Here is a 23,903-nt window from a genome sequence, read left to right on the forward strand (position 1 = left end):
AGGGAAGATGAGGAAACTGGTGAAATCGATGTTGATGCTTTGTGATTGGAGGTTCTCAAGGTGGACAGTGAGGTGTTCTTTCTTCAGGCGTCAGGTGGCTTGGATTTGGTGGTAGAGGAGGCCCAGGACTTGCATGTCCTTGGTGGCGTGGGAGGTTGAGGTGAAGTGATTGGAGACAGCGTGATGGGGTTGTTTGGTCTGTGTGTCCCAGAGATGTTTCCTGAAATGCTTCGTGAGTTGGTGTCTTGTCTCTCCAATGTGCAGGAAACCATATTAAGAGCAACAGCTACATGAGATGAGGTGTTTGGATGTGCTGGAAAACCTCTGCTGGATATGAAAGGATCAGTTGGGGCCTTGGATGGACATGAGGGTGGAGGTGTGGCACCTTTTACAGAGGCAAGGGAAGATGCCAGGAGTGGAGGGGGGTTGGTTGGGGACATAAACCTAACAAGGGATTCCACCATTGGCCATACACAGAGAACTTGCCAGTACTGGGATCACCTGGAGCAGACTGGCATTCCTGGCACTGTGGCAGTTTAATAATTCATTGTGCAAACAGAGAAGCATTATCAGCCTGGAGTTTGCATCATTTATCCTGGCAAATTAGGTAAAAATAGCATCCCATATTTCAGATAGGCACTTAGAGGTCCTGATGGATGGAGGGTGTAGAGCAGGGATGTCCTGATCCCCCCCCCCCCCCCCAGAACCAATAGAGGATGCCATACCATCAGACCCCATCAATCTGATCCAAGGTTGGCACCAGCATCATTTTGGCCATCTCAGGACTGCCTAGCAGTGAAGAAAAAGGTCAATGACCTTCTCCATTCCACCATTGTAAGTATCACCTTCTGCTCTCTGCTACCTCACAGTCACTCTATCTCTGCTACTGTAGCCACCTACCACCAAAGCTCATTACCTACCCCTCTGACTATTGCATGCAGTATCTTTCCTGGCTTACTGTTACCACCCAATTTCCACACACTATGCTGCCTGCAAGCCCTCTATGCAGCCTAACCATTTCCTTAACCTCACTACCTTTTACCCCAGCTGCGTTTCTGTTCGTAACTTTGCCAGACCGTTGTATCTCTCTTAGTACCACCATTACTCTCATTTCAGAAGGGAACAATCCATTGTATGGCAGAAAAAAAAAAGCCAAGACTGGTGTTGGGCTGCCTCACATTGAGCAGCTCACTCCTTATGAGGAGATAAACCTGAACCTGACCACCTTGAGTATTTGCCTGATTATGTCCAAGCCCTGGGCTGGTATCTGAGGCTGCCTTCAACTCACTGTGCCTGGACACCTTGGCTGAAGTTTGTATCCCTGAACTTAATTGAGGGCTTCTTGCTATCAGGACGTTGTATCTGCATTAAATGACAAGGTAATTCAGAAGTACTGTGAGCATGTTAGCTATAACTGAGGGACGATACGCAGAAAGATAAGGCAAAGTAGAGATGCTGTGAGCATCCAGGTAGTCTCCAAGTGAGTGAGTGCTAAGAGAAGGTGCGAGCAGCCTTGAGATGCAAGCTGATCCAATTGTGAGCTCCTGTCCCTGCGTATAAAATGTCCTTGCAGCAGCATTACAGTGATGGTTATGGGGAGATGCTTTCTTCAAGTGCAATTGGCACCTTGCTGCTGCTTAGTGAGGATCTTGAAACAATGCTTGTGAAAAATATGAAAGATAGAGCGAGATGATTTCAACATTGAGATAGAGACTCGCCGCAAGTGTCACCAAATTCTGCCACCTACCTCATCATACGTCCTGTCACTCTGATTCCTATTAGATTCTGCCAATAATCTTTTGTTTTTGGACAATGGTGACTTTTTTAGGTGTGAATTTCCTTGTAGCGAAAGCCCAATTTTCTTTTTTTAATTGCAATATTTGCATATATGAACTGAGTGCAATATGCTATAATAATGATAAAATATAGACGAATAATTTTGGAATTCCATTACTTGATTTTAATAGCTGGACCTTATATCATGAACTTAAGGTTTTTAAAAAAGGAGAAACAATGATTTGAAATTGCCTCAATAATCAGTGTCGCCATAGTTTATGAAACAAATGTTAAGTGATCAAAATTGTCTGAAGAAATCAACATCTTATCACCAAAACATTGAAATAATCAGGTGTGAAAAGGTCTTTTTTCTTTTGATATACACCTGTATGATAAGTTTCACATATTGGTGATAAAATATATCACCTGCAATTAACAAGTTTGGAAACAATTAACTCAGATACAGAAATGCATAAAACAGCTTGTATTTCATGGGACTGCATTTGACAGAATAGGACAGATGAATTGGTAACTGCAGAACTGAAGACAGCTCTCTTTCTTAGCCTCTCAGGAAGGAATAGAGTCTCGTGGCAGAACCAATTTAAAAAAAGATCAGAACACTGAGAACATAAAGAAGAACAGATACTTGCAAATTAATAAGAGAAAATCAATCTGTTTCAATGATGTGAAAGGTTTCAGGTGTCTATCCCAAAGATACATATTAATATTTATGGGAAATGATGCCAATGTCAAAACCATTGGAAGCAGTTAGCTTATCTAATGTGGACTATGTAACATTGTGCCAATTTCTTGAGCACATCTCATGCAAGACACATCGAGGAATGATATTTGCACTCGCACCAGTGTTGATTTTGGTATATACTGCATGCTTTCCATTCCTTTTGGATATCAAAATATCACTTGGATGGAAATAATGACTTGAACTATTTTTTAAAACTTCATTAAATGGATGTGAGTGTTGCTGGCTGGGCCAGTATTTATTGACCATCTCTAGTTGCCTTTGAGAAAGTGATGGTGAATTGTCTTCTTGATCTGCTGCAGTCCTTGTTTTTTGATGGACTCCATATGATGTGTTAAGTTTACCACAAGTAATGTCTGACTGGGGTTTGTAAACTGTGACTTTGTGGTTACCCCTTGGCCTTTGTTAAATGCTTGCATACCATGGATAGAACATTGGAAATGTGTTTGGCATTATTCCTTGGTGGTCCCTTCTTTGCTGAAGGGCTTTGCTCCACATGCTGTGGAGCATTGTTTTGTAAATTGGCTTTCCCTGGGTAATTAGATTTCTTTTATATTTTAGCCCAGTGGTCTCTTGTAGAACGTGCTAAACACTGTCTTGTGAATGAGACAAGCCACACCTCATACAAGATTTGGATATTCCACTGAACCTGTTCATGATGGAAATCATTATTCCAGAGCCAAGTAATTGCAAATGCTACTCACCTGGTACAATTGCTTTGAATTTGCATCAATCTTTTGCAGTGCATCAATGTTGCATTCATGATGTTTGTCCAGAAGGGTCTCTTGCAATGTTTTGATGGATCGAAAGGCAATAACCATTTTCATAAACCTTCCAGCTAAGTTAATCACATTTCGTACTTTTGCATTGACACTTGCCTACATTTTGGTCAATTGTTTTGCCTGGCTGCTTGACGTGGACTCAAGCTTCTGTTTGAACCTCGGTTGTGAGTAAGATCCTGGAATCCATTGTGAAGGATGAGGTTTCTAAATATTTGGAAGCATATGGTAAAATCGGGCAAAGTCAGTATAGTTTCATCAAGGGGAGGTCATGCCTGACTAAACTTCTACAATTCTTTGAGGGAGTAACAAGCAGGTTAGACCAAGGACCAATGGATGTTATCTGTATGGCCTTCAAGAAGGGTGCTGCACAGGAGACTGCTGGGTAAGATAAGGGCTCAAGGTACTAACAATGTTAGAAGCTTGGCTGACTGGCAGACCATGGCAACATGACGCCTGGAGGAAGAGCGCCTCATCTTCTGCCTAGGAATCCTCCAACCACAAGGGATGAATGCAGAGTTCTCCAGCTTTCTCATTTCCCCTCCCCCCACCTTTTCTAAGTCCCAACCCTCAGACTCAGCACCACCTTCTTGACCTGCAATCTTCTTCCCGACCTCTCCGCCCCCACCCTCACCTTAACCTCCTTCCACTATTGTATTCCCAACGCCCCTCCCCCAAGTCCCTCCTCCCTACCTTTTATCTTAGCTTGCTTGGCACACCCTCCTCATTCCTGAAGAAGGGCTTATGCCCAAAATGTCGATTCTCCTGTTCCTTTGATGCTGCCTGACCTGCTGCGCTTTTTCAGGAACACATTTTTAAGCTCTGATCTCCAGCATCTGCAGTCCTCACTTTCTCCTGTCTCGCAGAAAGCAAAGAGTGAGGATAATAAGGATCTTCTGAGTATGGCAGCAGGAGACAAGTGGTGTTTCGCAAAGCTCAATGTTAGGAGAATAAATTTTCACTTTACACATTAATGATCTAGATGAAGGAACTGGAGGCATTCTGGCTAGGTTTGCAGATGACACAAAGATGGATAGAGGGACTGGTAGCATTGAGTTGGTGGGGAGGCTGCAGAAGGATTTGGACAGGTTAGGAGAGTGGGCAAAGATATGGCAGATGGAATGCAATGTGGGAAAGTGTGAGATCATGCACTTTGGTCGGAAGAATAGAGCCATAGACTATTTTCTCAATGGGGAGAAAATTCAAAAGTCTGAAGTGCAAAGAGACTTTGGAGTTGGAGTCCAGGATTCTCTCAAGGCAAATCTGTAGGTTGAGTCAGTAGTTAGGAAGGTAAATGCAATTATGACATTTATTTGAGCGGACTTGAATATAAAAACAGGGATGTACTTCTAAGGCTCTATAAGACTCTGGTCAGACCACATTTGGAGCATTGTGTACAGTTTTGGGCCTCATATTTCAGAAAGTATGTACTGGCCTTGAAGCGTGTTCAGACAATGTTCATGAAAATGGTCCCGGGAATGAAAAGCTTAACATATGAGAAACATTTGAGCACTCTGGATTTATACTTGATGGTGTTTAGAAGGGTGAGTTCGAATCTAATTAGAACAAACAGAATATTGAATGGCCTGGACAGCGTAGATGTTGGGAAGATGTTTCCATTAGTAGGAGACACTCGGAACCGAGGGCACAATCTTCGAACCAAGAGAAGACCGGTTAGAATGGAGATAAGGAGAAACTTTTTCAACCAGAGAGTAGTGAATCTATGGAGTTCATTGACACAGAAGGCTGTAGAGGCCAGGTTATTGAGTATATTTAAGACTGAGATGGATAGGTTCTTAAGTATCAAGGGGGTCAAGGTTTACAGGGAGAAAGTGGGAGAATGGGTTTGAGAAACTTATCAGCCATGATTGAATGGCGGAGTACACTTGATGTGCTGAAAGGAGCAGAAATTAGGCCAATGTCTTATTGTCTCATGGTGTCCTGAAATTGACTTGAAAGGATCTTCTAAAATCTGATAAAAATTGCCAGGATCATTGCTGTCATCAGAGATATTGGAGGCTTTAATCTAATTAACTCTTCTGTGGCCAAAGTTAGACATCTGCCTATTTTGTTGAGCTTGTCAGCTCTCTGCTGATCCATAGATTAAGGATTGATTCTTTAGATAACTGAAAGTTCTGACCAATAATTAGTGGATTTCCAATTCATGGTTAGATATTTACTTTTTATCTTTCTTGTGTCATTTTTTTCTCTCTTTAGTGCCAATATAAGCTGCCTTTTTGTGTATGTTTTCTATACTGTGTTTTGGGATCACTCTCTTAGATTGGAGGTGTCTTTAAAACACTTTTAAACTGACATTTATTAAATCAGAGTAGTCCTGTCATTTTATTGAAAGGATGAGAGTGTAGAATGATCACTGTGCATCAGGTTTATTGCCTTTATTTTTGGTCATGTATGTTAGCCCTAGTTCTAAAAGTAACTTTAGCTCTGAAGTCTGACAGATTGTTGGCGGCAGTTAGGAAAAAGACTTCATATCTTCGATCCTGCTGCCAACTTTTCAATCTTTACCATCAACATAGTGCCACTAGCTAGCTGTCACCACTGACTTTTAGTGCCCACTTGCTACCACCATCTCTACTGGCGTGGTACACTTCATGATTTTCAACGTTTTAGTCTGCACAACATATGGCCTAAAGAATCATGTTCTTATTGAGACAAATATCTTGAAGTTTATTAATATTGATAACAGATTACACAGTGCCAATATCACAGACTGAAATAACTGCACAGAAGCTGGTATCCAGTCACCAAACCACCTTTTATTTGCTTGTGGATAAAGAGTGGAGCTGGATAAAGCACGGACAGTCAAGCAGCATCAGAAGAGGAGGGGAATCGCTGTTTCAGTTTGGAACCTTCCATGAGGACTTTACTTGTGCATAGTACACCGGCTGTGGCTAGCTAGCTCGGAGTCAGTCCCCTGAACTAAGGAGATTCTAAAACTCCTGTTTATGTAGGTCAACCAGGACTTTCCAGATTGGCCCAGGTTAACAAAGTCAATCAAGGACCTCATAGTCACCGAGGTCCAAACACAGCAAAGACATAGCACACATTGCCTAGTTCTGTATTTGTTGATGTTACTATTCGTTACATACCTATCACTGACTGACGGCACTGACTCCAGTACAGAGAGAGTGACTGAAGGAGAGGAGTGTCCTTTTATGTCAGAAAATGTTTTGTACTTTCTTTTATGTACAATGCCATTGCAATTAGGAAACTGTACCTTAATGCAACAGGAATTAGGGGGATTGAACATGTGGTCACTGCTGCTTTATTCTCAAATGCAGTGTTCCATTTCAGTACAGGGTTAATCTAGTTATAGATTTGGTGACATTGGTTTGAGGGACAAATATTTTCCTGGTTCTCCATGGACATATGCATGAGCTTGTCTCTAACTGAGACAATGCATCCAGTGATGTCGTACTCCTTCAATGTTCCATGAATGTGTCAGACTTATAAATGCACAACGTCTGAGATGGATGTGGAAGTGTTATCACTGAGTCAAGTTTACATTTGAAAATGTTTCCTTTGAGTTTTGATCTTTCAATCTCGTCACTATAATTGTTGCCAGATGGTTCCTTATGGTGCATGCATTTTTCCGCATCTTTTGAAACAGTAGAACAATTAAAATGTCATTCCCTCCCTACATGAAATGTTTCCTCTGCTTCCCAATCAGTTTTCACTGAACTGTGTTTGAGTCCCAATGGTGGATGTTCATCCAGATTTTATTTTCTTTCAGCTGCGGCCCGATTCACTCATTAACTGCATTCTTCACTTTTCAACTTGCTTTGTTCAATCAAAAAGCTACTTTAGTCTTCAGAGTTGGTTCACTAGAGACACATTTGCGAAAATATGAATAGCCACTGATAATATTGCTAACTGCTCAACAAAATACTTAAATGCATATACTGAGGCATTTGGTCAGATTTTCCAAATCATCCGATTTACTTCAATTTACATATCTTTATCTTCTGAATATTCTGAAACAAAATTTCTGTGAATTGCTTGAATTAGATTAGTTTCCCAAAGCAATAATTTAACTGTGCAAACGTGAGGACTGCAGATGCTGGAAATCAGAGTCTAGAGTTGTGCTGGAAAAGCATAGCAGGTCAGGCAGCATCCAAGGAGCAAGAAAATGGACATTTCAGGCAAAGGCCGGAAGGCAAGGAATGAAGGCAAGGAGCCTCCAGGGTGGAAAGATAAATGGGAGAGGGGTGGGGCTGGGGAGAAGGTTGCCAAGAGTACAGTAGGTGGATGGAGGTGGGAAGGAAGGTGATAGGTCAGAGAAGAGGGTGGAGCAGATTGGTGGGAAGGAAGATTGGTAGGTGGGCCAGGTCATGAGGATGGTGCTGAGCTGGAAGGTTGGAACTGAGGTTTAACTGTAGCAACGAAAATTCTTTCAATTTGGAGAAATTACCATGGTAAACATGTAGGCTCAGGAAGCCAACTTGTGCCCAAATGAGTACAAGATAGATTAAAAGTAATGTGCAAAACCAGCAAGGTTAATGTGAAAAAAAACTTTTTTACTCGCTGGAATGCATTGCAAATGTGGTGGAGGCAGGTTCAACTGAGTTATTCAAGAGGGCTTTGGATGATTATTTGAATAGAGTGTGCCAGGTTATGGGGAGAAAGCAGGAGATTGGCATAAGGTACTGTTACTTTAAAAATCCAGATTGGGCACTATGGGCCAAATGGCCTTCTTCCATGCTGTAACAATTCTGTGATTCTATGAAGTCAATACACATCGTTCCAGGGTCAAATTTGGCTTTGTAGACAGTTTGATTCCTGCCATAGACTTTTGCATGCCAGATAGGCACCACAGTGTTGCTCAATACTTTAGGAGGGTGAGGAATAAGCTCGATTCCCAATTTAGTTGGCAGACTGATTTTGGCCAGGCTTAGTTGGGTAAGGGTTGAAGTGGTGATCAAAAGGAAAGCCTTAAACTACTTGGAACTGACCGACATGCTTATATGGGTTCAAAAGATGTACCCCAGTTTTACCTGGACCCACAAAATACTAAAACTGAACATGATTGAATGTTTTTCTTTGAGCAGGCATTGGGTGCCATTTTAAGGCTCCTTCATCACTTAGTACCATGAGGCAAAGAACATATAGTTCCTTTATATCTTTACTTTACTCTTCCACAACCAGCAAAAGATGTTGATTTGCGTATTTGAGTCTCATGTCTGCTTCAGGTGGGTACCTTAAAAGTCCCCCAAATTGACATTGCGTGTTCTCAGTGTTAATTGAACATAACAGCTCCAAAGACAGAATGTGACGATCTAACATTGATATTACACCAGAATAACAAATGGATATAGATTGTATTTCTTGTCCACAATGTGTGAATGGAATGTAGAATTGTAAGATCTGACTGTGCTGAATGCCATTCAGCCTGTGGTGCAAAGATTGGTTTTCTTTAAGGGCTGTCTCAATACTCTGTTTTTACTCTGTATCCTTTTCAGTTTTCATTTTTTCAGACACATTTGTTCATGCATGTACATTTCCCTTTTGAAGGTCATTGAGGATTCTGCTTTCTCCAATGGTACAACATTCCATGACCTCGGTATCTATTGACAATTATAAAGCAAAATTGAAAAAGAAATGCTCTTCTTAATTTGAAGTGTCAGTCTGTCTTTCTGCAAGTGGAAATAATGCTGTGCTTCTGGATTAGCCGTTCTTTGGAATTAGTGTTCAAAAGAAATAAGTGAATTATGTTTTTTTTTAAACTTTAATAGGTGTAGGCAGTTTTTGCCCCTCAATCCTGCTCTGCCATTCAATATGTTCATGGCTGATCCAATATCCCTCACGTCTTGCGTTTTCCCCAGAACCATCAATTCCCCAATGATCAAGAATCTATCTTTCTCAGCCTTACACAAGGACTCTAACCCCACAGCTCTCTGTGGCAAAGAGTTTCAAAGACCCTCACCCCTCTGAAAGTAGAAATTCTTCCTTATCTCAGTCTTAAATTGGTGCATCACAATTCTGAGATTGTGCCCTCAGGTCATACACCCTCCCATGTGGGAAAACATCCTTTCAACATTTACCCTTAAGAATCCTATATGTTTCAGTGAAATCATCTCTCATTCTTCTAAACTCCAGTGACTAAAATTCCAACCTCTTCTGCCTTTGCTCATAAGACAATCCTTCCATACCAGTTATCATAATAGTGAACTTTCTGTACTGTGAATCATCCAATGAATGATATCTTTCCACAAATGAAACCAAAACTACTCTCAGTACTCCAGATGTGGTCTCACCAGTATCTTGTACAGTTGCAGTAAGACTTGCCAACTCTTATACTACAACCATCTTTTTTTAAAAAGGCACCATTCCATTAGCCTTTCTGATTAAATGCCACACTGTGTGCAAGCTTTTTGTTTGTTGTGCACAAACACCCTCAGAGTCCTTTGCATTGATGCTTTCCTACAGTTCTTTCTCCATCTAAATAATATTCTACTATTTTGTTCTCTATTCCAAAATGAACAACTTCACACTTTCCCTATTAAACTCCATTTGCCCATGCATTGCTCACTTACTTCATCCATCAATATCTCTGTAAACTGTTGTATTCTTCTTGCAACCTGAGAACCTTTATGCAGAAACATAAGCTTTAGCAACGCTGAATGTACACACAAAAGCAACAAACATAAACATGGCATGTGGACCACATACATATAATTTAAACACATTTAATCACATTTTGAGATCACCAGCTCATGCAAAAGAAATCAGGTAATAACCAAAAGTCAAAATCTCAAGCACACAAGAAGAGATGCCCACCGTGTTCAAGGTAACAAGGTGATTGCATTCTCAATGATGGTAAAGATAGTTTACTGATTAATGCAACAAGTCTGATCCACATTTGGGCAAACCCAGAGTGAGGGTGTGACCTTTCTCAGTCTCCCAGTTTCAGCACAGTGAAATTGTAAAGCCTTGTACAATGATTTGGGAAGATTCCTGGTGATGTCATTTCAATGTGCTATTTCTAACCATGAGGTTCAGGCATTAAATTCCCCACAAACATTAGGTTAATGAGAAATGTAGACTATTTATCACGTAAGTAGGGCAGACCAGTATTTGGTGCTGGGATATAAAGCGAGGAACTTTGATATCAAATGACTTTGTACCATATATGGTTTTTGATAAAAAAGTAATGTAATACGTTTGTTTTGGAACAGACATTCTTAGTCTTAACGGAAACTTTGTAGGTCGAATCAGAGAAGCTTGGCAACTGTTGATTTGAGAAACAGCTATCCTATAGTCTGCTATGATCAGCCAGCAGGAGGCATATTTCTGAAAGAATCCAATCAGTTTTTCATTTTCTCCTTCACTGTGAATCACCATTATGAAGTGTTCCATCTAGCAGCCCCAGTGAGATCTATCACAAGTTTTCTGTTATGTTGCAAATTAACTTGGAATGATTGTTAAGGCTACAAACAGAGCTCATGGCATTAGTTTAAGGGTTTGATCTATCTGTAACCAGGGCAACAAGCTGTCTGTGGAACAACAATTAATTACTTCTCAGTTGTTTTAAGTTAAAGAGGATATCACATGAAATAGACTTAAAAGGGCACTTGTGGTATAATGGTACTAGCCCTACCCCAGAGCTAGGAGGTCTGAATTCAAATCCCACCCGCTCCAGACGTCTGTAATAACATCATAATATCTCTGTACAGGTTGATTAGAAAATGGCAAAAAATAGACTCACCAAAAAGAAAGGTTCTGTGAACATACAGCTAAATCTGAAGAGATACAAATATCTTATAATGTGATATGTTTAAAAAGAACTTTTAGGGTGAGAATTGAAAGAATTGTGAAGGTTGAAGCTGTCTGTAAAAGTTAAAACAAACCCTCTGTGCTATTTTGATTAACTGGCCATCTGGTGAAGATTAGAAAAACATTCCTACCTGTTCAAGCATTTTCAGTGGAAGTATTTATGGACATTTGCCCAAGGGTTATTATCATCCCATTACAAATGTTTAGCTAAGCTCAAAAAGCTATATTATCTCAGGAGGGAATTGACAGTTTCCAAATTGATTGTTTAAAGGTGCTATTAAAAGGTGATTTGAAACTGTATAGAAGCTTGTATGTTTCTTTAAGAAAAAAACTCACTTGAGATTTTAAATGCCTTTAATGTGTTTCTTCAATGGGTGTTTTCTTACCAATAGGTCTGTATGAATAGAAACTGTATTAGCTTGTTAAAAGTTTATGGTTTTTGCATTTGCACGTGACACCTGATTCCTGAGATCTACCCATGTTGGATACTTGATGTATGGCTATGGAAGTGGTAATGAGGTATGAAGGGGCAAGAGTTGATATGGGGGCAGCATGGAGCCATGACAGAGAATGGAAGGTGGGTGGAAATTTTCCTTTGTAGCGATGTAGTTGCCATTTGAAAGGTCTGTGCATGCCCATTGGTGTGCAGATGCATTGACTTTCAGTTTCAGCAGTCACTGCTGTGTACAAACCTCAGGGGTCTGCATCACAGCAGGAATAATTAGAACATATTTGGGCCAGGGTATTGGCAGCAGTATAAAACTGGAATCAGTTATGACAGACCATGTAGGTTGATGTGGAAGTGAGGGATGAAATCTACTGAAAACAACAAATGCTGCAGGTCACAGCAGATCAGATAGCATCCATGGAGAGAGAGCAAGCTAACATTTCAAGTCTAGATGACTCTTCATCAGAGCTCAAGATGAAATCTAGTCAGTCCAATAACATTTCAAACAACCAGCATGAAGTTGCAGAAAAACAAATGGATCTTCTGAACAGATTCGAGAGTGTAGTCCTCGAAAAGCACAACAGGTCAGGCAGCATCCAAGGAGCAGGAGAACTGATGTTTTGGGCATAAGTCCTTCATCAGGAAAGATTTTCTAAACAGCCCACTTTGGCATTTGTCTGGTCATCTAACTGCTGTGAGTCTGCTTCCATGGCTGAATAGGCTCAACTCAATCCCATCCATGCCTTATCTGAGTAAATGTGAGTCGAAACTAAGTCTAAACCTTTGAATTGAGTGAGGAAATTTCCCAAATCAAGTTACTTACTTTGGTAACAAAAATCCAACATGACGAGGTGACTATTTTTCTTTTGGTTTTATCACAACCCTCCATCCCATTTGTTCCATGTCAGAATTACTTTGATGATTTAGGTTTGCATGGCTTCCTATATTTGAGGTGCATTGATAAAGTAAGTAGCTTTACTTTCACACATACTTCAATATAATAGCTAGAACTAGGAATCTTTGCGGTGATTTGGAGGGCTTCTGACTGATACAGCTTATTTTCCTGTGTTATTTCCAGCAATACTTTAAGATGTTTGTGTCAAATTCTCATGTTGTATTGTTTTTGTCTATTCAACATGACAACAGAGCCGAACAGAATTCAATGTCATTGCGTAAAAGAGTTTCTATGGCATTTTAGAATTTAATACTAACCTCGGATATTTGATATAAAGTTGTGTGATCCATTCAGTTAGTAAATGGCTTCTCTTGAAACTTAACATCTCGACAAGAGCAATAGCACTTTTGAAAAGCTGCTTGATCTCTTTGATTTTGAAAAATGTTATTTGCTCCATTTCTCTCAGTCATCACTATTCTTGTTTGTAGATTCACACTGCTACCATAAGGACAGGCAAGTGAATCATGAACATTTTTATGATTTTTAATAAGTGTGACATTCCAGCTCAGTCAGCTTAGAAGCATTATTTTAGTGGGGCAATTATTTAATGAGGCTCAAGAAGACTGATTATAACAATGATCTTACTGACCAAACATATATTTATCATTAAATCTGATTCAGCCATAATATTTCACCAACAGGTCAGTGCTTGTTAAGGGCAAAGGTTAAGCATAAGGCATGGAAATGTAACTAATACCTGTCTGCTGAATCTGTGCCCACAATATCGTAAGGTTCAACATAAGTTCAGCTTACCTTTCTTCCCTGAAAGACAGCATAACTATACTGCAACATAAGGCAAGCTTAGCATTATGAATAACTGGACATATTGAGTTTTAGCAGTTATACAAGAGTGAAATACAGTGGATGTGGAAAATCTGAAATCAAACCGGAAATGCTGGAAATAATTGAGTTTGACGAAGGGTCATCAAGCTGGAACATTATCTTTTGTCTCCTTCTCCAAAAGATGCTGCAAGATCTTTGTAGTATTCCCAGCATTTACTCTTTTTAGTATCTGCCATTGTTGATTTCGATGATAGACTATTCTCCGAGAATTCATGATCATATAAGTGGAGAGCAGATAAACAGTTGTTACCATTTTTTGGAACTCTTTAATTAATGCTTACCTTTCCTACCATCTGCTACATCAGATGGTCATATGCCTACAATAGTTCTTAAATGCAGCTAGATGGGAATTCTAAAGAGAATTAAGAATCAAAATTGAGATAGAAATAGTGTGATTATGATGTGCAGTCATTCACAAGGACAAACCTTAGTACATTAAGCAGTTATCCAGTTGTAACCATACTGCCAAGGATCCTGCCCCCAACAACTTCCCAGGAAACTGCACACCATGGATCCTTATAGGTTTTCTGCCTCCACCTTTTGTCAACATTTTATGAGAATGTTTGGGGCACTTCATTATTAACCTAAGCAATTCTGTCCAGCTCAATCTTAATAGATATAGCATGATGGATGCCTTTAGAGCTAAGTTTGTACTGTTATGTGCCTTTGGAAGACTCCACCAGAGCAGAAGAAAAAAGTAATTGATCCCAATGGAGTTCCATGCTCAGTTGATATTGAATAGGTTCAACTTATTATTATATTCTGTCATCCCTTAACTCATTTCAAACCTTTGTTGTTCCTTTTTGAGGTATAAGGTCTTTATGGCTTCAGGTCATGCTGAGCTGACTCCAAGGTTGAATGCAAGCGTAGAAATAACCTTTTCATTGGGACATGACTGTGTCATCTACTGGTCAAATTATTATGTGATAGTCCTACCCATTGCATTGGTATGGTTTCCAAAGAATCTACAGGATTTTTAGAACACTGATTATTTTATGCATTTATAATACTTCTTTTCTAGTGTGTGTTAATGTTCAGCTGTCTGGAGGTCACCAGCCTTCTGTTAACAAGCTTAATCTGGATAGTAAATGCAACCTTGCCTATTGTTCCCTATCCTCCAACACATTCAATTCTAAAATTTGTTGCTCCCTGTTGAATTAATACTCTTACTGCATTATCTTGCAAAAGAAATCCTGCTTCATGCTATATCTGCAACCTGCTCCAACCATGAATCCATTTCCCATCCTTTATATATTCATCTGATGGCCATCTTTAGCAGCTCATTGTATCACCGGTGACAAAGCCATCAGATGCCTCCATTATACTTTTCAGATCTCGGTATCACACTTTGTCTGCCCAATTAGAGAGTTTAACCTTCAACTGAATTTTGTTTATCTCCCAATCTAAATCTCTTTCTATGTGGGTCAGCTTCTAACATCTATATTTTCTTTTCACCTCTTTATGTCAAGTACATTGGGATATTTTCTGTGCTGAAGGCACTATGTACCCAGAAGCCATATTAAGACTGCAGCTATTGTCCATGAGAGAGGAATTGGAAAAAAATGCACAAAACATTTAGTGGCAAGTAATAGTTATAAATGTGGATAAATCCTTTGGTTCAGCTTTTCTGAAATGTGTAATATTTCACTCTGAGTTGTCAAATGGCTTGTACCTATTACATGTTCCATCTCATTGGCCCTGCTGAGATTAAAGTGTCAAATTCACATAATTTGTTGCTCCCTGTTGAATTAATCCTCTTATTGCATTATCTTGCAAAAGAAATCCTGTTCTCCTCATGTCATGCTGTATTCAATGTTCTTCAGGCAAGTCTTTTTTTTAACTTTTTGGATAATACTGCAAGAAATTCCAGTTAAATGCATACCTGGAATCAGCAATGGAGGATTTCAGAGAGGGTAACCTTTGGATTTCAAGGATTCATACCTCAATGATTTTTTTCCGCAGTTTCAGCAGGTGGGATTAGACAATGAAAATCTATTCTCACCAACTGTGATCTAATATATTGGGGTGTGGTGTTTATCTTGTCTGTTGTACCATAAAATGAATTAGCCATTTTCTTTACCGTACAATTCCAGGTAATGAACAATGAATTCTACTCCATGATCCCCAGTATTGCTCTTTGTAACATTTAAGAAAACATTATCTTCCCAAGAATTATCAAGAAATAAAGAAGCCCACAGTGCACTATATCTTGGAATATAAAACATGGGGACATTATAAGACATAGGAGCAGAAGTAGGCCATTCAGCCCATCGAGTAAGCTCTGCATTCAATTATATCATGGTTGATATGATAATCCTCGATTCTCTTTTCCCTATAAATCTTGATTCCCTTACTGATTCAACATCTGTCTATCTTGGCCTTAAATACACTTAATGACCTAGCCTCGAAAGCCCTCTGCGATAAATAATTCCACAGATTCACTACCCTCTGAAAGAAGAGGTTTCTCCTTCTATCTGTTTTAAATGTGCAACATCTTAGACTGCGGTGCTGGAGTCTCCCACATGAGGAATCTACCAGTCCACAACCATCCTGTCAAATCCCCCAGAACAAAGTGCAAGAGTTGGTCTTTACTTTAATACGATCATAGCTGATCTACATGTGGCCTCATTTCCAATTCCTGCCTGTCTTTCATTACCTTTGAATCTCTTGTCTATCAAAAATCTATCAGATGTTGTCTTGGGACAATTTAATGACCCAGCCTCCACTTCTATCTGTGAAAAGAGAATTCCACATACTCACGACCTTCTGAGACAATAAAGAAAATTCTTCCAATCTCTGTCTTAAAAGAGCAGACTCTTATTTTTAAACAGTTCTAGTCAACCCCACAAGAGAAAATATCATCCTGATAGCCACCATATTTGTGATTCTCAGAGTCACATATGTTTGAATATGGTCACTTTTTAATTAACGAAACTCCACTGAGTAAAGGTCCAACCTGTTCAATCTTCCATCATTTAAAAAAATGTTCCTCCATTTTAAAATGAGTTGAGTGAACCTTCTCTGAACTGCTTGAAGTGCAATAGTATACTTTCTCAGATAAGGAAACTACATTTTAATGATCTCACCAAGCCCCTCTATAGCCATTGTAAGGCTTCCCGAGTTTTATAATCGATCCTCCTTGAGAGGAAAACCAATATTCTATTTTTCGACTTCCATTATACACCTTCCTTTCTCCATTCCTTTTCTGTTGCCCAAAATCTCCCAAAGTTTGCTTGCAATAGGCAGGGGGAAATTTGAAAAGTGGGGCATTTTCTTCCTGAAAAATATTCGCATAAATATGCAAATGAAAATCATAAATTGGAGATCATTTAAATTAAAATGTCAGGGATCCCGAAATAAATAACAACAATGACCTAAATAATAAATTCACAGTGGATTAAGAGTAACCATGCAATTTGAGGGTGAAAATAACAGATTGAGTGGGAAAAATAACTGCGCATTGAAGAGTTGCGATAAATGTCTTTAAAATAGTACACATAAAGCAAATGACATTAGGGAGTATCACTGGCGTTTGGAAAAGTCTGGAAAATGGAAAAAAAGAGCTACATCATTTCAAAAGTGTGGTGCTGGAATAATAAGGATATAATAGAGTTGCTAATTCTTTGCTAATTCCACCACATTCTGAGGCAGAGCATTTAGAATTCTACCCCTGCATTCATAACATTGTTTTTTCAAATGTCACTGTTGCTTCTTTTACCAATCACCTAAAATTAGTGTACTCTGGTTATGACTCATTGGTAAACAGGAATAATTTCACTTTATCTACTCTGTCCAGAGCCCTCTGATTTTGATAACTTCTGACAAATCTCCTCTTAATCTTCTCTCCTACGTGACTAGCTCCAGCTTCTACAATTTATCCACACAGTTGAAGTTCTTCATCCTTTGAACGATTCTTGTGAATATGTTTTGCTCTCTAATGCCTTCATGTCCTAATGCCCAATCACATCTGTCAATCTTAGCACATAGCCTCCTTCTGAGATGTAAAACACTGTGATTTCCCATGAGCGAGAATGTATCTGCTGACCCATTTTGATGAGGGAGAGTTCATTGCTTCAGCACTTACTGTCTTAAAGTGGCATTTCTTTCAGATCTGAGTTTTTTGCCCTCAAAATGCCTCATTTCCTTGGTTTGAATATGAAAAGGAATGGAAGGAAATCCATTTAACAGGTACCATTTACAGAGCCTGAACTTGTGTGTATCCCTAGAAATGCAGATCTGCACCTAGCTTAAACCTTAGATGCAGAGAGTTGTCCACAGAGTCCTATTTCATTGTTCGATTGATTCCAGTATTGATGAAAGCCTAAAGCACTTTAGTCTTCTTGAAACTTTATTAAATCAATACAAATTAAAGAGGATGCAGGCAAGTCTTCGCTATTTCAGTTAAGGTCTCAAAATGATCAAAGATGCTTTGTGTCTACTTGCTACTAGTCTACAACCAGAGCAGTATGCTTTCAATCTTGATGGGCAGAGTGCAGCTCCAGGCTAGTTCTATAGCTACACCCACATGCTAAGCTCTAATTTTAAGCTTTTCCAGAGGGTGGGTCTTCATAGGGAGAGACAAAGTGTAGGGTGTGAGTATTTCAGAGCTGAAAATGCATTGCTGGAAAAGCGCAGCAGGTCAGGCAGCATCCAGGGAACAGGAGAATCGACGTTTCGGGCATAAGCCCTTCTTCAGGAAGAAGCCTTTCCTGAAGAAGGGCTTATGCCCGAAACGTCGATTCTCCTGTTCCCTGGATGCTGCCTGACCTGCTGCGCTTTTCCGGCAACACATTTTCAGCTCTGATCTCCAGCATCTGCAGACCTCACTCTCTCCTGTGAGTATTTCAGTCAAGTATTTCCATACTGATCACCTGAGACAGGAAATAGCCATTTTGATTCTGGAGAAAGATGGTCTATTTCAGGCCAGCTGTGTGGAAGAATAAAAAATCATCTTCAAATATCGCGAATGATTCCACAACAAAAAGCACATTATCAGAACCTGATCCTGTCCTTACCCAGTGACTATAAATCTACACTTTCCAGAAGGAATCAATGGAGAGTAGGAATTATCTGTATCTAGTCAGTGTTGAAGGTGCTGCCAATCTGATGCTGACACTGATACATGTTCAGTTCTTCAATACAGCCACTCATTATCTTGATGAGCACTTGCTCAAATATTTCTTGTTTCAATGAGTAAATTAATGAAGTAGATTAAATTGAAAGGTAACAAAGAATAGACCAGGAAAACGAATGTTTTCCTCTGCATTTTATAAGGCCTAGGTCTCTGTAATTAAAATTAGATTAAGAAATTGCCTTTGATAAGTCTTCCATATAATCCATACTCTAAAACAAATAAAACTCTGCAAAGTCTTTATACCTTCTTCAAGATTTAATTAGGAAATGTAATAAATACACCACTCAAACAAATGGGTGCAACTGCACTGAAACTCAAAATGTTCCACAGTGAAAAGGAAGAAGCAATTCACACACAAGCAATTGCATTTACCAACTCAACCACTGATATAAAATGGATCCAGGTGTGAATTATGTGCAGGATTCACTGCAGTAACATATTGAGGCTTCTTCAGTAGGACCCATCCCTCTTATGCCTCAAAATAACAAACTGCACCATCAGAAAAACATATTAGATTAGATTAGATTACTTACTGTGTGGAAACAGGCCCTTCGGCCCAACAAGTCCACACCAACCCTCCGAAGCGCAACCCACCCAGACCCATTCCCCTACATTTACCCCTGCACCTAACACTACGGGCAATTTAGCATTTGGCCAATTCACCTGACCTGCACATTTTTGGACTGTGGGAGGAAACCCACGCAGACACGGGGAGAATGTGCAAACTCCACACAGTCAGTCGCCTGAGGCAGGAATTGAACCCGGGTCTCTGGTGCTATGAGGCAGCAATGCTAATCACTGTGCCACCGTGCCGCACGTTATATAACGTAGAACAATACAGCGCAGACAAGCCCTTCGGCCCTCAATGTTGCACTGCCTTGTGAACTAATCTAAGCCCATCCCCCTACAATATCCCATCATCATTCATATGCTTATCCAAGGACTGTTTAAATGCCCCTGATGTGGCTGAGTTAACTATTTTGGCAGGCAGGGCATTCCACGCACTAGCCACTCTTTGAGTAAAGAACCTGCCTCTAACATCTATCTTAAATTTATCACTCCTCAATTTGCTGCTATGTCCCCTTGTACAAGCCGATGTCATCATCCTAGGAAAAAGATTCTCACTGTCCACCCTATCTAATCCTCTGATCATCTTGTATGTCTCTATTAAATCCCCTCTTAGCCTTCTTCTCTCCAATGAGAACAGACCCAAGTCCCTTAGCCTTTCCTCATAAGCTCTTTGCTCTAGTCCAGGCAACATCCTGGTAAATCCCCTCTGCACCTTTTCCAATGCTTCCACATGCTTCCTGTAATGGGGTGATCAGAGTACACAGTACTCCAAGTGAGGTCGCACTAGCGTTTTGCACAATTGTAGCATGACGTCATGGCTCCGGAACTCAAACCCTCAACCAATAAAACCTAACACACCGTATGCCTTCTTAACAGCACTATCAACCTGGATGACAAATTTCAGGGATCTATGTACATGGACACCAAGATCCCTCTCCACATCCACGCTACCAAGAATCTTTCCATTGACCCAGAATTCTGTGTTCCTGTTATTCTTCCCAAAGTGAATCACCTCACATTTATCTGCATTGAACTTCATTTGCCACCTCTCAGCCCAATTTTGCAGTTTATCCAAGTCTCCCTGCAACCTGCAACATTCTTCCACACTGTCCATCACTAGACTGACTTTAGTGTCATCTGCAAACTTACTAACCAATCCACTATACCTGCATCCAGGTCATTTATAAAAATGACAGATGAAAAAGGCAACAGATGCAGTAAAACATTGGCACCTGCAAATTTCCCTCACAGCCACACACCATTTGTTTTGGCTATGCATTGATGCCAATTTTGATACCAGGGACAATTTCCTCAAAAAAGTATAACGGTACAACCTTCACCATTTGCTCTGAATTGCTTGAGCTGAAAGGTTTACCTACACCTCCTGAAGAACAAGTAGGAATGGGGAATCAGTAGCAGCTTTCCAAGTGGTGACTCCATTCAAGGAAAGAGGAAAATAAAAGGAAAAGCGAAATGTTGGTTGAGTATTTGAAAATAAAAACAGACCATGCTTGAAAAGTTCAGCAGGGCTGGCACTGTCCGTGGATTTCAAAACAGAATTAACATTTTGAGTTGAATGTTGCTCCAATATGGCACATTCAACGCAAAATTATAACTCTGGCCAGATGTTCGTCATGATGAAAATCCCTGAAAACTGGAAATCCCGCTTCCAAACACATCATTTCCATTTCCCCTTCAGGGAGATTTCATGCCTTTTAAATGATCAATTTTCTCCATTTAAATTCCACCTTTGTATTCCCATTTTCTGGAATGCAAAGTGTACAGAACAGGCCAGAGAAGATCCATTTAATTGAACTTATTTTGGGTACCATAATTTGGAGGTGCCGGTACTGGATTTGCCCTTCATCAGGTGGTGAAGGAGCAGTGCCCTGAAATCTAATGCTTCCAAATAAACCTGTTAGACTTTAACCTGGTGTTGTGTGATTTTTAACTTTATTTTGGATAGTTAAGGGTCTTATCTGCAGAGTTAAGTACTACATCAGATATGGTCTCAGGACACCTTAAGCAGGGATTGAGTCGGGTTCCTTAAGTGCGAGTCAGGTTCCTTTGAGATTCTAAAAGCAGATAGAAATATGTTTGAAAAGTATATAAATCTATTGGAACTGTCAAAGCTGACAAATAACTGAGAAAACCAAAATTTGTTTCCACAAGAGACTTGTGGAAGGAATTTCAAAATAATGAAAGACAATTTTCTAATGAAGAAAACTATCTTTAAAAGTCGTGATATTATCAATAGACAAATTTATATATGCGCGTGTGAATCCTGAGATTTCACATAGTGGATACTAGGTGAGTGGCATACTTGGCAAGGATGAGGGCAGGGCATGTAATGGAAACAAGGGAAAGGGTAGTAAATGGGGGGTATGCTTGGCATAAATTGACATTAAGTTGGCATTGAAGCTGCAAAGGCCCAGGGTGGTGGGTCCAGGACAGCCGAATAGTTATAAAAGGCCCAGGTTGAGAGGTCAGGGCCATATTCTGGTATAAGGAGCATGAGAGATGGGTAGAGGGGCATGTGTTGCATAAAATTGCAAACATTTTTTTTAATAAATCATAAAAATAGATTGCAAAAGCTTCCATAGATACCAGTTAAGGAAACATTGGCCAACTTAAAGTTTGACATATATAAAATCTTCCCAATAAGTTCAAAATCTGTAAGTCTAAGATATAACTTTTGTAATACCCCAATCACTTTATTAGAAGGATACAATTTGCCTCAAATATCTGTGATGGGTTTGGCTAATATCTACTGCTCAATGAGAGCAATATTCATCACATGCAAAGTGTTTCAATAATGAGGCAGACAATAAAATGCCATTTTTGTGAAGCTAATGGTCCAGCGTTCAAAACAGACATGAATGGATATTTGTAACTGTCTGAAGTTTCTGTTTCATTTATACATAAGTAACATCTGATGTAGTTAATCTCACTATTATTTTCACTGAATATTCTGGCCTCATGTATACTTCAGGAAAATAGTGCAGGAGTTCAAACAATTAACACTGAACTTCAGAGTTACGGGGAGCTGATATTGCTTTTATTCATGCTCGACTTGCTGAGAAAACTCTGTTTAAAAAGAAGGTACTTCAGAGAAAAGAATCAACATTTGAAATTATCCAACTTGACCGAATTACTTAATTCTCATGGTGGAAGAGGATTGCATGCTGCGATTCCTTATTCTCAAAGCTCAGAAAGGAAGTCTGAATCATTAGGAACAGTAAAAATAAGTATATGATACTACATTGGTATATGCTTATCCTCTCTCATTTTTCAATTATTTTCTGCTACTCTAGTTTAACATATAATTTTCCCTAGCTAGTTTCCAGCTCAAATTGGCAATGCACTGTATGAGCAATAACATGCTAGGAGCAATGGCGTGTAATTTTGTGATCCATTATGAGTTTGAACTTTCAGTGCTGCATGGTAGATATTGCCCACTTCCAACTCAGTTTGAGATCGTCAAAAGAAGTTTATTGGATATGGGAATGGAAGTGAAAAAAATAGAATTTGAATGTAATTAGGTAAGGAAAGTCCAGCGTATGTGCTAGATAAAGAATGCAGAACATTAGTATTTAAATGAGGGCCTTATTTGTCGATTTAAAACCTTCATAACCTGCTTACCTAATCAATACTGAATGTGGTTGTTAAATGATGGACCGTCTACTTCCAAATGAATTTTCAGTCAGAAGTGTACAGTGCCAAACATGCACACAAGTGCATTCAAGAAAATTAAATTCTACTTTGAAATTTTGATTGATATTTGTGATGTTTTGAAGCTTGGTTGTTGATAAAGTGCCAATCCACAGAAATAATTGTATAACGGTGACAGCTTTGGTGAGCTAGTTCTGACTTCTTGGGAATCACAGTTTATGAAACTAAAGTTAATTAATTATGACATTCATTTTGTTATTCATCAAGTTGTTAATCCTTGTTCAGTTATATTAAACTTCAACTATAAGGAAGTGTAAATTAGGTATTTGCCTTCAGGTAGAATTAAACCTGGCGTTTACGAGAAGAATATTGAATTTACGGAATGTACACTTTAATTTTATACTCTAACTACAAGTTGTTATGCATACTAAGCATTCTTATGCTTAAGGGTGATTGTATAATCCACAGCAAGTATCATTTATCCTTGTCTTTTACTACCTGGGTTCTTGCCAGTGCCTGTAGTCTTATTGGACAATTTCTTAAACCAAAGGCGGGTTTTCCTCAATTAAAATTAAAGTTCTGCTCTCTAGTTGGTTTGAGATATTTTCTGGTGTATTAACTGTAATGATTAGCCTAATTCTTATTGTCAAGAATTTAAATGAATTTACATCAATGAATTAGGTGAGAGGAGTGAGGCATTTTGGCTGGATTTGCAGATGATAATAAGATAGATCAGAGAATATGTTGTGAAGAAGACGTCATGAATTTGCCGGTGGAGAAAGATAGATTGAATGAGTGGGCAAAAGTCTGGCAAATTGACTATAGTATAAGAAAATGTGATGTTTTCACTTCAGCAGGAAGAACAAGAGAGAAAAAAAAATCAGAGTATCAACTGGCGAACATTGGAGAATTCCAAAATGCACAGGTATTTGGGCGTCCTGGTGCAGACACAGAAACTTAGTATGTGGATACTGTGAATAATCAAGAACGTTAATGGGATGCTATCTTTTATTACAAGAGAAGTTGAATACAAAAGTAAGGATGTTATGTTTTAGTTATACAGGCTACTGGTGAGACCACATCTCGAATGGTATGTGTGTGGCATTGCTCTTAGTATTTAAAGCAGGATGTCAATGCATTGGAGGTAGTTCAGAAGGGATATACTAAAATGA

General features: G+C 39.3%; 1 protein-coding gene across 7 annotated transcripts in view; it reads left to right on the top strand.

Annotated features, from left to right (window-relative positions):
- LOC122563223 (metabotropic glutamate receptor 4-like) overlaps positions 1–23,903 on the top strand; it is a 1,211,357-nt gene that overhangs the window by 941,410 nt on the left and 246,044 nt on the right. The gene's annotated exons all lie outside the window — the stretch shown is intronic.

This window comes from Chiloscyllium plagiosum, chromosome 26, assembly GCF_004010195.1.
Source record: "Chiloscyllium plagiosum isolate BGI_BamShark_2017 chromosome 26, ASM401019v2, whole genome shotgun sequence".
Taxonomy (NCBI): Eukaryota; Metazoa; Chordata; class Chondrichthyes; order Orectolobiformes; family Hemiscylliidae; genus Chiloscyllium; species Chiloscyllium plagiosum.